This window comes from Silene latifolia, chromosome 4 (genome assembly GCF_048544455.1).
Source record: "Silene latifolia isolate original U9 population chromosome 4, ASM4854445v1, whole genome shotgun sequence".
Taxonomy (NCBI): domain Eukaryota; kingdom Viridiplantae; phylum Streptophyta; class Magnoliopsida; order Caryophyllales; family Caryophyllaceae; genus Silene; species Silene latifolia.
Genome location: NC_133529.1, coordinates 35,406,634 through 35,420,762, shown reverse-complemented (window position 1 = coordinate 35,420,762; position 14,129 = coordinate 35,406,634). Strand labels below are relative to the sequence as shown.

The window sequence follows — 14,129 nt, the reverse complement described above, 5'->3', positions numbered from 1 at the left end:
ATGTTATTTAAGAAATAGATTTTCTAGAATCGTTCTAAGCAATAAAGAACAATGAGAAATATTTACAACAGAAATTGAGTACACTTGCAATCATGGGATGTGCAAGAGGGATGAGTCCCGCACACTGTGAAAACAGTGGGAGCTATTTTAAGGCAAGAAAGCCTATGTCTAGATTAGATCTAGACACGTACTCAGAAAGTTTTCTAATGCAAATGTATACATTACGAAAGGAAAACAATTATGTAGCAAGGTTGAACAGGGAGTTGCTAAGACCTACTTACAATGCCTATTCATAGGCTTAACATGATGAGTCATGTCATTTCAATTGAATTTAGATGAACAACTACATACAAGATCTAAATTGGATTATAGAATATGAAGTAGTAATCAAGTATTGACTACTCATATGATAATCACATTTGTCGTTCGAGTTTTTTAAATCTAAAAACTCCTTTTATACTTTGTTACATCCAAACGGGTTGTGGAGACAATATTGAACCCCGTTAAAGTGAACCCGGATTAACATGGTATTCGCCCATAGTCACTTGTATGAGGTGACGTCTCGAAGTGACTAGAGTGTGATGCGATTGATGGCAAGTTCAAGTGCCATAGAGTCATGTGAGATGACTAGTCGATCACATAGGCAGACTGTTAGGAACACTTTGTCGGGCCTTATGACCGCTTATAGAGTTCTGGCAAATTTATATAGCCTGGTCGTGGCGAGAGCTACTATAGTATTCTAATGAGTTGATTCTTTTGACTAAAGACTGTTCGCCTAACATGGCACAGTTTCAGATTAACTTTGATTTGTGTTACTACGACCTTCGTAAATGGGGTCAAATGGGCATATTTTGGGTTATGATGTCTGTGGCTAGTCGAAGGGAATAAGTGCAATAGGAATTGTCCACCCCTTGTCAGGGTTATAACAATATCTCAGGGCCACTCGAGGAGTAATGAACTGGAAATGCGTGGCCACGCTCGGAAGGTATCTATGGTAGATAATTTCGGTCAATCAGTTATTCTCCAGATTGAGGAAACCACTCTCGATATGATCACTTGCAAGTACGACCTGAAAGACACCTTGCATTGAGTGGGAGATAGTAATAGGATAAGAGAATTGGTGACGCACACTTGTCGAGGACAAGTGGGAGATTGTTGGAATATGTGTCCTCCGACAATTATGCGATCACAACTGTTGATCATGATGATCACATGTTTAAGTCTCGTTTTAAGAATACATGAAGGATGTAATATTTTACAGTCAACTGGTCCACACATATCGGTAATGATTGGCTGACTAGAGTTTGACATTACTGTCGTGCGACGGTGGTGATCAGTTGATCCCCTTAGGTCATACCTATAGGGAAATACTCTTAATTGATTATTTAACTAATCGTATGCCGATACGAGTTAATTAAATTGCTTAAAATTGACGGATGATTTTGTAAGTAAAGTTAATGTGTCTTATTGTAATTCGATTAAATAAGATACGGTCTAAGTAATCAAATTGTTTTATTACTTAGATAAAATCATTGTTTACGAAACAATTGAAACTAAATGAATAATATATTATAAATACAAGATGTTGTGATTAAAGCAACGAAACAAGAGTAGAATGGAGGGGACTCTGATGAGACCTGAAAGAACAGTCAGTCAAATTATTGAGGAGATTAAAGCAAGAATACGAGGAAGAGATTTCAGACTGATCACAAAGACGGACTTAGATTGGTTACAAAGCAAGGAACTATATGTACTGGAAACTTAATGATGCTTGAGAAACTCTTGTACCATATTTTTTGACTTTTAATAGAAATACTCACATTTTACCAAAAAAAAAAAAAGATGTTGTGATTTATAATTGGTAAACCGTTTTGGTACAAGTAATTATGAATTACTAAGTCGATTTTGTACATGACGTATTTTTATTAATACGTTGATTTTTAATATATTAAAAATGCATTACAATTACACATGACTAGTGACATGTGACAATTGACAAATTACAAAATATAAAATGGACCTCCCATTTTATAAGTGCCGAAAAAATGGAGGGAATAAGGTTAATATTGTGTTTTGTTTATGTTAAGTGGAAAACATGATGATTAACCTAAAAGACTAGCTTTGCATGCCTAATTGCTTTTGTGAAGAGCATCTTGGCCATGCATTGGGTCCTTTTCCTTCCCCACTCGGTTTCCACCTAGAATAGACAAGGGTTTTTCCTCATCTATCTATTATTCATTCATTTTCAACATAGAATTTTCTAGTGTAAGAAAATATACTACTCTCTACAATTTGTGAAAATTCTAGAGAAATAAACTCACTAATCTCTTCTCTCTCAACTGAAAAACAAGAGAGAACAAAAATATTTTGTGTCAAAAATTTTAAGTAAGACTAATCATAATACTAGATCATATTATTTTAGTCTTTAAGAGGTTTCCTTGGGTATATGCTTTTGGGAGAGATTCTAAACTTGAATCTTGTTCATCCATTGTTGGAAAGCTCAAGAACTAACAAGAAGAAGATCTTGTTGGTGCCCATAAAACCGAAATCATATAGTAAGAATAATGATCTCTTCTCTACTTCTTTTTGTTTGCATGCATAAGATTTGTAAATTAATTTTATCACTAAATTAATAGTAACATATATGAATATGTATATTAATGAGATATAGATTTCTAACAGTTGTATCCTCTTCCTTGTCTTTCAATGGGGTGTTACGAGAGTTGACGTATTGGGAATCATGCACCGCCATGGATTCAATGGTAGAATGAGCAAGTTCCGTATCAATTTGGTCAAACCTCCCGTTGTTAGCGGAATCTAGAACTCGATGAGACTCGGCACAAAAACCATTATAAAATGTAATGGAAAGGAACCATGGATCTAACCCGTGATGAGGGCACTGTCTTTGCAACTCCTTATACTTTTCCCATGCTTCAAACAAACTTTCATGACCATTTTGACGGAATTCCGTGATTTGGCTTCTAAATTGTTGGGTCTTCTCCGGGGGAAAATACTTTTGATAAAATGCAAGAGCCAATGAATCCCAATTGGTAATTTCCATTATGGCTCTATCAAGGCTATTAATCCACAACTTGGCTTTGTCTCTCAAAGAAAAAGGGAAAAGTATCTCCCTAATTTGAGCTTGTGTAACCCCCGGTTGCCTAATCATGGAGCAATAATCGCAAAAATTTAGAACATGTAAATTAGGATCTTCCGTTGGACTCCCACCAAATTGCTTCCTCTCAACAAGGCTAATGAAAGCCGGCTTGATTTCAAAATCTGCCGCACTAATTTGGGTAGTAACAATGCCTCTAAGAAGCATTGCCGCGACGGGCTTGGAGTGATCGGATAAACGAACCATCTTCTTGATTGGTGGTGTTGAACTAGAATCCCCCTCTTCCTCAATAATTTGAATATCTTCTTCGTAAGATCTCCTCACACTTTCAAGTCCTTCAATAGATGTAGCTTCAGAAATCTCCTTAAAGAAGCGTAGTCGTCTATGCAAAGTTCTTTCGGGCTCGGGATCGATTGGAAGTAATTCACCAATCCGAGAGGACCTGGGCATTAGACAACAACCTAGAGGAGATCGTCAGTAAAGGTCTTAAGGAACAAGTGCTCCTTAAGACAAAGAAAAACAAGATAGAAATCAACTAATCACAAAGCAAACAAAACCGTGCTCCCCGGCAACGACGCCAAAATTTGGTAAGCTTATCGCGTACGGAACAAAGATAAAATACCCTAGGATTAGCTAACGACAAATGAATGTAGTTAGGGAAGTAGGGGTCGATCTCAGGGAGACGGTGAACGCAATATGACAAGCTATGAGTAGAATTCTATCAAGGTCGGTCACGATTTGGTTTGATTTGATTAAAGTAAAAGCAATGATGAAAAATAAGTTGTAAACAAATATGAATAAGGATCTAGAGGGAATGGGGTCACACATGTAGATTAGCATAAATCGATGTCAAATTAGACGAACATAAAATCAAATGTTGTTTAGGTTATTAGCAATTTCCTCTCGGTCTATTACCCAACCATAGAACGATTACTAACGAGCTCTCGCACAAATTAGATCGAACTATTAAAACATACTTTGCCTAATTCAATTCCCGACTTTCGCTCTTAGAAAATGAATAACAAATTAATCAACGATTATGGCCAACAATCAAAGACTAACAATATGAAACAAGCATGTATTATAAGCAACAATTTGATAATATAATTCTCTAATTCAACATGTGTAAATGGCTAATCAAACATGGCTTCCCCTCCCCTAGATTAAGAAACTACTCACACATAATTACGAGTAGACTAACAACAATAAGATAAATAAAGATGAATATGGTAACAATATATAATCTGGTCAAATAATAGCATAAACAATATTAGAATATAATAAAGATAATTGATGTAAATAATGAGACAATGAATAGAATTTAATATGGAACTAATTATTTTATTGTTTGTTGTCTATGTCTCTATGTTTTCGTACTTCTCAAAAGCAAATCACCTCCATTATATAGGCGATCATTTGAGCTTTCAAATTTAATTATACATGTACGTTTAGAACAAATAATTAATATAAATACATTACATATAAAATTATTCCTACAGTTTTGTGCTTTTAGTGCATGAAGTTTCTTCACATAAAGAATGTTTCATGAATCCCCTATTTACTAAACGAATAGGCGAAACTCCAACTTTTCCCGCCTAAAACATATTTCCTAGAATAGTGCTTAGTATTTTTATCATATACTATAGGTGTGGGCATGATAAGTTATAAATGGATATAATCTTTTGTATTTAAATATTTATAACGTTTAATATTACAAATTTATCTCCGATCTTTTTAGTATAAGGAAATTCTTTTTTTAAAAAACTTATTGATAAAACTTTATTGAGTTTCAATGATAAGAAGTTGCGGCTAAAAAATATGATATTAGTAAATATTTGTTAAAATTTATATTTTTACGATAAAAATTTGCAGCTAAAAAATGTTATTAGTAAATATTTGTAAATTAACATCATTAATTTCTCGGTAAAAAAAAAAAAACTCATTTTATTTCTTCTTACCATTTACATTTTTATTTATTTCTCTAATCAAAATACATTAAGGAGAAACATGAAAAATAAGTGAATTGTCAATTTATATTCTATAAATAATACTTTAAAAAATAAAATTTTATAAAAACCGTGCATATATTGCACAGGGTCTATATTAGTAACTCTATAAATACCGCGCATTCATTGCGCGAGATCTAAACTAGTTAAAGAATTAATTTGAGATGTTTCATGTTGTAATTATCAGAATAACTCTTCACCCATGTAAATGTTGCATGGGTTTTGCTCGTAAAAATCCTTCAATGTAACATCATCAAATTGAATGCTTCAAGACTCGATGTTCAATGCACTAACTTCTACGAATATGCTTCTTTATTTTATCATTTGTAAAATGATGGTCTTGTCAACATTATTCAATAGTTGGCTTTCATTTTATTTTGGACGGCTTCGTTTTTATTTTGTGGACTTGGAGATTTTGAGTTTGAGCTTGAAGTCCTTAATTGTTTTGCCAGTTTTTATTCATCGCCTCGCTTAATTGTTTAGCTAATATCTGCATCAAAATAGCTCCTTCCTACAAATAATTATATAATTGCAGTAAAATGTTATAGGAAGGAATTTATTATTAAAATACACTATAATGCTTAAAATCAATGTAAAATTATGGAAAATAAGTATATAAAATATAGTAAATTATATGCTTGGGGTTTCAAGAATCTTCCCAAAATGACCTTCCATGGCCAAGACTCGTCTCAAGTAGCCTCATGATTCTCGGTGAGTGCCAAAATGATAGGAAAAATCCGATAATTGCTTCATTTTCTACAAAAACACAATAATGCATGCAAAACACCTAGAACACGGAATTAGCTCATAAAATCATTTTATAAAGTGCAATTGTCATGTAAAATCGAGCTAAAAGAGGGGTGAAAATAATATAAAAATACAACACATCAATAAGATGAGAGCATAGGAGTAAAACCGATATCATTCAAATTCTTTTTCCATTTTTTCTTTCTTTTTTTTCAATTCTCCCTTCTCCTTTCATTCATCCTACCAACACTTTCAATGTGAACCAAAAAAGCAATAAAACATACCTCGACCAATAACTACTACACTAGCTCGACTAGGGCAGGCTTAAGATTTAGAATGTAGTTAAAGGGGGTCAAAATAGGCTATTTTTGGCTAAGTGGAGCTTATTTGTAAAAAATGAAATAAAAGGGAATTGCAAGCACTTTCCTACATGTGAAACCGGCCACTAACCCGAATGTATGCAGGCAAAAAGCAATTGAATTTCATACCTATGCATTTGATATTACATGCTATGCAGGGAGTAACTACTCACAAACCTACATGAAACTAGTCATGGATGACACCAGTTTTAAAAAGCTCTAATTCTTTAGAATTTATAAGGAGTTTGCCAAAATTTTTAGTCAAGTCTATTCGTTCAACTAAATTTCAAAACAAAAATTCGTAAAATGCAAAGATTTCGCTAAAAAGTAGTAATTTATGCAAGGATTAAGCAAATTGACTATTTACAGTGCAATGTCATCACAGAAAAACTCCATTCCGACTCAACCTATATGCAAAAATAAACGTGTATTTTTTGATTTTTTCGAAATTTTCTAATTTTTTTTTGATTTTTATCTTTTTTTTTTAAATAAAAAACAATGCAAACTAAAATGCGATAAACGTGAATGCAAAACAAATGCAAATGCAGACTCAAAGTGTGCATTACCCTCCCCAAACCAAAATCGACAATGCCCTCATTGTCCTCCGGCACACACCAGCAGAATAATAGGGAAAGGGAAATACAAACTCAAATGCAATATAAATGAAACTAAACTAAAGGAGATAAAAAGAATAAATAGAAATAATACTTACAATGTATAACTTCCCCAAACCAGCCAACAAACTGGGGAAGTGAGTAGCCAGCAGCTACTCGTCAACTCCCTCCTCGTCAGCCACTTGAAAGGTAGGGTCCTCCTCCTCGTCACCCCTCCTCCTAGAAAGACCTCTAGCATCAAGGTCAGCTCGAATCCTCTCCTCTCTCTCGGTCGTGTCTTCCTCGCTCTCAGGCTGAGGGTACCCATCCTCCGGGTACCGGTAAAATGAGGGATGTAGCCACCTAGCTGGCACCGGACGACCTCTACTCAGATGATACTCATATAAGGGGAATAAAGCTAGGGCCTGATCCCGCTCCATCCTAACTACCCTCTTGCACATATCTAAAAGCAAAGCATCAAGACGCCCTTGATCCATGACCTCAGGCGCCTCAAAAATAGGAGGTGGAATAAAATTAGCCGGTAAAACCGGCTGAGAGGTAGAGGGTGTAGGCGTGGGCGTGGGCGTGGGTGTAAGCCCGGCCTGTGGAGGTCCAAACCCCTCTCCAACTTCCCTAACAGTAGGGGATGTCCTCTTCGCTTCCTAGAAACGGGATGAGAGAAGTCAAAGAGGTAAGAAGGTGGAGGTGGTGGTAATCTACCCGTCACAGTAGGTAAAGGTGAAAGACATGGTAGAGAAGGTGAAGGTAAGATCACGGAAGTGGAAGTGACACTCTTCCACGTCCTATGGTCAGAAGCAAGCCAGTTCATTGAAAACATAACAGAAATGTCAACGACATTATCCTTATCATAATACTTAAGACCACGGGAAAAATCATGGAAAAGGCGGCGGGCAATGTGAGTCACTAGTCCACCAGATGCTATCGTACCTGCTACTTTTAACCCGACACTATTAAAATGCTGAGCTGTCAAGTATGCAATGTTTAAAATAAATGGGGTACCGCAGTCAATTTTTAAGTACCCAACTAAGATGGATAACTCAGTATTGTTAACATTGTTAGGCTCATGACGAGCAAAAATAGTTTCTCCAAGCAGACAGAGAAAATAACGGGCATGGGGTAAATGGACGTGGGCACCACGACGCTGACCATAGGGAATGTGTGAAAGTGTAACCCAAATCTGATGCATTAGCTTCCTAGGAGGCTCAAGGCAGCCATCACTAACTAGACCCAAACGTTCCCCGAACTCAGCTAAAGTCCAGGAATAAGTAGTGTTAAATAGTCGGAAAGTGATACAAGTGCTCCCATGGTCAGTCACATAGGCCGCATGACTAAATTCAAAAGAGTAAAAAATTCTAAAGTAAGTGCCCTATAGGTGAACTCCTTCATAGTGGCTAATCCCGACATCCTGGTGTGGAATAGAACTCATCGTCAAAAGTTACCAACCAAAACAATATTTATAACTTTACAAACTACTCTTAGCAAAGAGGCAAGTAAAGGTCGGATCCCAAGGGATGGGTATTGATGTAGGATTTTCAATTGCAAATGGTTGTGTCTTGGGGTGTCACAATTTGGGTTGAGATATGAGATCAATTAAACTAATCAACAATATGAAAGTAAAAGTAATGAAAACAAGCAAGATAATTAAAAGGAGATGTAAACAATTGATTAAAAGCACTAGGGTGTCATGGGTTCATAGGGGATTCATGTGAGTTGATCATACAAACATGTTCTCTACTAGATGCAAGCACTTATTGTTGTGATGGGATCGAGTTGGTGTATAAGCTTACAATCCCTAAGAAGGTTTGGGCCTCGAAGCCGAATCGTTTTGATTGTACAACACCTACAAGTCGACTTAATCCTTCCTATTCAACTATATGCATGGTCTAATGAGACTCGAGTTAGTGTATAAGCTTACAAGTCTCATTGAAAAGATAGGTGATGGGTAAAAAATGCAAGGATTCATAGGCTCGCATTTCATCAAACATAACATGTGCATAAGTTGAAATCACAACAAGCAAGCAAATTAATTATAAAAACATATTATATTAAGCATGAATCAATCCCCATGTTGGTTTCCCCTAATTCCCCATTAACCTAAGTTAAGGAAACTACTCACTCATTATCAAGTTCAACATGCCAACAAGGTTGTCAATCATACTAGTAAGGCAAAACATGATGAATAAATGAAAATTGTTAACTATAATTAAACAAGGTTAAGAGAGAATTTTACCTATAAAGATGATTCCAAATAATAAAGCAAAGAATAATAGAAGTACTTGATGATTAATGGAAGTTTGTCAATCCTCCAAATAAACCCAAATAATTTTCTAATTACCCAAAATAAATGAAGAGAAATATAGAAATTAAGGAAAGATTAATATTGTACTATAACTTGATTAAGAATTGATTACAAGATTACTAATAGATTAAAGGATAATTAAAACTTGATTAAGAGAGCATAAAGAGATGATCCTAATCTAGGTAGTACAAAGGGGTATTTATACTAAATATTAGGTACAAAGATTAGAGTTACTAAGGGCTTAAATGACTTTTAAGACCTTAAGAAAAGTTGAGGAAATGCTCCTCTCGAAGGAAATGAGCATATCCCTTTTGCTGGTCCCGTGTAAATCTGCTCGTCCCATGCGTCTTGAGCTGTGGCACGTTTTGTAATGCCTTGTGATCCGAGCGGATTGCAGGGGAGACGCTCGGATCAGGGTGGTGTGAGACGCTCGTCTGTGGCACAAGACACTCGGATCTTGGTGCTCAGAGACGCCCAGATTGTGGACAACCCGCTCGAATCCTGGGACAGACACTTTCTCTTCTTTTTGCTCTTTAACAATCTGCAAGGATCGTGTTGAGGATGCAAGTATCCTTTCATCATTGTCCATTTCACTTTATTATATAAATAGGCCTTCTAGTAATGTCTTCTCTTTGATGCTTGGTCATTAGATGCCATCAATTTAGCTCCATTTTGACTTATGAATGCAAGGTTAGCACTCCTTTCCTACCAAGGGGACAAAACCTCAAAGAATATGCAAAATGGGAAACTAAAGATAAGAAATGACCCAAATAAGTGCTATAAAGCATAGGAGCGAGGTTAATTCGGGGACTAAATGTGATCAAATAGGAGTCACATCAAACATCCCCAAACCGAATCTTTGCTCGTCCCGAGTAGAGAGGTGACTAAAACTAGGACCTTTATTTAAACTAACCTACTAATATAGCTGATGTGAGACAATTAGCGGGTCTCACTCCGCCCCTTTAACTCACAATAAGACAACCACGAGGTAGGATTCCTTCTTGCAAGGCAAGGTAGGGCTTGCCAAAATGGCGACACATCCAAGCATTAAAGCACACAAAACAAGTAATGGATACATCTACAAAAATGAATAGCCACTTTCCTCATCTAAGTGGCGGAAATTATCTACAAGGAAAGCAATCTAAGGGTACACACTCCATCATAGATATGGTTTCTTCAAACTACTAAGCCTAAAAAGATACGAATAAATCACCTCCAAGTTGTGTCAAGATAGGGTACCTTTATCCTCAATTGTTAAATGCTTTCGTCAAGAGTAGACTCCCTATGGTGTTAAAAACACTGGAGGTTCGCGGAATTACCGTTCTTGCCTAGACAAGAAGAAGGGTCGTCCCCTCTCTACCATGCACAAAAGTGGATTCGATGGAAAAGGGATCAATAGATTTTGAGTTTCATGTGCGAGTTTGATTTTGTTGTTGTTATTACCCCCTATTTAGTGTGGCATTTGACATTTTGAGAACACTTTCTTTTTGCCATTTATTTTGATGTTTGGCATTTCAATTCTTGACAACTTTCAACATTTTGCATTTTCTTTTGAACATTTTCAAATATTTGATTTGTAGTGATTTCTTATATTTGAAGCATAAGATTTCTATTTTTGTTACAATTGCAAACTTTTTGACTTTTATTTCAATGCTTGAACTCAAATTTGAACAATTTTTGTGCCCATTCCCTTTTGTTGACAAAATGTGGTAGAATGTGGAAGATGGTTGCATGGTTTCAAGTGTCACCTTGGAATAAACGGTAGCCAAGGAGTTATCACACCACAAGGTACTCTTGACTAGACCTTAATCCATGGGTCAAAGGATACTAGCATGAAACATCCTAGGGTGTTTTAAAAATATTCTAATGAGCAAAGTCTTAAGAAGAAAAAGTATCTACAAGTGCTTTATATACACTTGTCAAGCTTCCCAAATAGATGTTTTCACAAAATTTTTCCTAAAATGCAACTATATACTATGATGCAACTAATCATATATATATATCCTAATGCATATGCTTCTACCAACTAGTATGCCATATAAGCTAAATGCAATTCCTAAATTCACATTGGTATATACCGCATCAAACAAAATAAAGCCACATAGTCATTAACATAAAGAGGAAAAAGGAGATTGGAAAGATCATACTATACGGTCTTCATGATCCTCATATCTCGGATATGGCATAGTCGATCAATGTGAAAAAGGATAGACAAACACAATATATACAAAATATATACAATTCTACACTATGAAGGAATGAACATGTTTTTGTATTTTTCAATTTTCAAATTTTGTGGTTTTTGATTTAAGAGTCAAGTTAGAATTTCCCATCCCCACACTAGTATGGGCATTGTCCTCAATGACCAATACGATAGAAAATTATGCATGTAAAATGTTAATGCATGATTTCTATACTAAAATTCAAGCTACATGTCATATATACAAGTGATGCAAACTACACTACACTATATGATGAATGACTTTATTTGTTGGAGAGCTAATTTAGATTAACTCCCAATGCTTATGCTTAAACTTCCCCAAACCAGATGAGACACTATTTCTAGTGTGAAAGTGGGGGAGTTCATGCACAAGTATGCAATGCATGAATCTAATTTGTCATTTTGGATTTTTCAAGGTGGGAACAATAAAAGACACCTCAATGGGACCGAGGTGGGAGTCCTTTGAGTGTTTCTAGGACTCAAACAATTGATCAAGATAAAAATATTTAAAAACAAGAGAAATGAACAAAGCTAAAGGAGGTGTAGGAGACTCACAATGGATTGTGGCATCCTCCAAAAAGCTTGCTAATCCTCAATTGTCGCTCATGGCGACATCCTTATCACTTTCATCGTCATCATCATCAATTTCCTCACTATCACTATCATCATCATCATCATCATCATCATCATCATCATCTACCTCCATGGACCTGGAGGCTTCACCATCATCACTTGAACTTTGAACCTCTTCTTCCTCTTCTTCATCATTCTCAGCAACAATCTCCTTCCCCTTGGTAACCTTACCACCCATGCTAGCATCTCTAGGAGCATTAGGAAAGAACACTTCCCTATCCGCCCAACTAGGCAAAGGACATGATGGATCAAGGAGTCATTGCCTAGCTAATTATAGGAGGGGCGGATATTGGGCCCGGTAAGCATTGACCCGGTCCTCATAAGCTTCCCTATGCATATGTTGCATCAATTGGGTCAAGTAATCATTACCTACCTCAACATATTCGGGTCGGAATTCTTGGTAGGTAAACGGATAGGGTGGAGTCACAATAGAGGAGGAGGAGGGCACGACAATGGTTTCCCTATGTTGTTGCATAATCAACTCGGCTTCATCGGAGAGTGGAAGAAGATAATTTGGGCTTCGGACATTGAGTCGGCAAATCTTGTTTGGTAGAATGAAGGACTTAACATCTTTGGTGAGACTCTCAAATTTGTTGTCAATATTATCATTCTTGACCCAATGAAATTTGTTGATCATAGTGGCTAGATCAATAAGGTTGCCTCCCCTAACCGGCTTGTAAGTCTTATCCTTGTTGAAATCCGGGTTAAAGTGTTTGGCTAACCATGTTACCAATCCTACATTCACTATACATGCCGCTCCTTCCTTACCATGGTCAAGTGTAAGCCACCTTTCAAGTAAGAGTTGAAGTACATTGTATTCATTGGTGAACTTCTTGTCAACATTCACGGTTGATTCAATGTAGGTGAAGTCGAGTTCGGTGAAATGATTAGTGCCCTTCCTTGCAATTAGAGTATTTCCCACAACCTTATGCCATACCCTTATACCCGGATGGTGGACATAAAGGGCACGTCACTCATGGAAGGATTCAAATTTTCTTCCGGTGATTGCTTTCCATAGAGGGGCGGGGTCATATTTCGAGGGCTTCTTCACATAAGGAGAATGGTCCTTAAGACCAAAAACCTTGCCAAACTCATCCAAAGACATATTTCTATCCTTGTTTTCTAGGCGGAATTCAACATTGTTTCGAGCCTCTACCTTAGTGATTTTCAATGAGCTTATAAATTCCATGGTAAGGGAGGGGTAAGTCAATTCTTGCATATCAAATAGTGTAAGCAACCCCATAGACTCGAAGAAGTTCTTGGTCCTCTCAAGAACACCCAATTTGGCTAAAGCATCTTGACAAATATACTTGGTGGGCAAAATTGTTTTCTTAGCAAGAGATATAAAAGCTTTCCTATGAGAATCGGTTGTGAAAGTTACCTCCGGATATTCTTGTAATTGCTCAATAACCGGAATAGGAGTAGTAGCTTCCACCATAGAAGTAGGAACCTCTTGAATTTCCACTCTTTCTTGTTGTACCACCATAGCCTTTGAGGCTTGAAGAGGTTGTTGCCTCTTTGAAAGATTTGATTTTGTGGGTGCCTTGTTTCCACCTTTAGTCCTTGCCATTGTTCTTCTCCTTGTTAAGAATGTATCAATAAACCAAAAGTTTGCTTGAATGATCCTAGTATCCTCAAGCTCCAATGAATCCCTAATCGATTTGGGGTTTTCGAATTTTGCCTTGAAACCCTAGAAAATCGATTCAATTTTTGAGGATTTTGGTGTTTTGTTGGCTTTTTTGTAGATAATGGAGTAATTTGATGGTGTTTTGAGGAAGTTTGGATTTGATTTGGGTGAATTTGGTTGAGGAAATTATGTTTTATGGATGAGGGGATTGAGGGTTTTGAGGGTTTTGAATGTGTGTTTGTGTTTGAATAGAAAAGAAATGAATTGGGGAAGAGGGGTTTTAAATCCCGTGTTATAGCATTCAGCAGCAGGAGACGAGCGTATTTCCTTGAAGACGCTCGGATTCTTAAACAGCAAGCTCATGAATTTCTAGCCCATGCTGAGACGCGTAGATTCTGCAGGAGACGAGCGTCTTTCAGCTGGAGACGAGCGTCTTTCCCTTAGGACGCTCGGATTGTAAGACAGTGTGAAACTTTAAATTTTGAAGCAGCCAGGACGCTCGGATTTC

At 36.6% G+C, this 14,129-nt stretch overlaps 1 non-coding gene across 1 annotated transcript; it reads left to right on the top strand.

Annotated features, from left to right (window-relative positions):
• The first annotated feature begins 2,882 nt into the window (after positions 1-2,882).
• LOC141654504 (small nucleolar RNA R71) lies at positions 2,883-2,988 on the top strand. The gene has a single exon (XR_012548062.1). It is a non-coding gene; the product is annotated as a small nucleolar RNA R71 (small nucleolar RNA).
• The last annotated feature ends 11,141 nt before the right edge of the window (positions 2,989-14,129 follow it).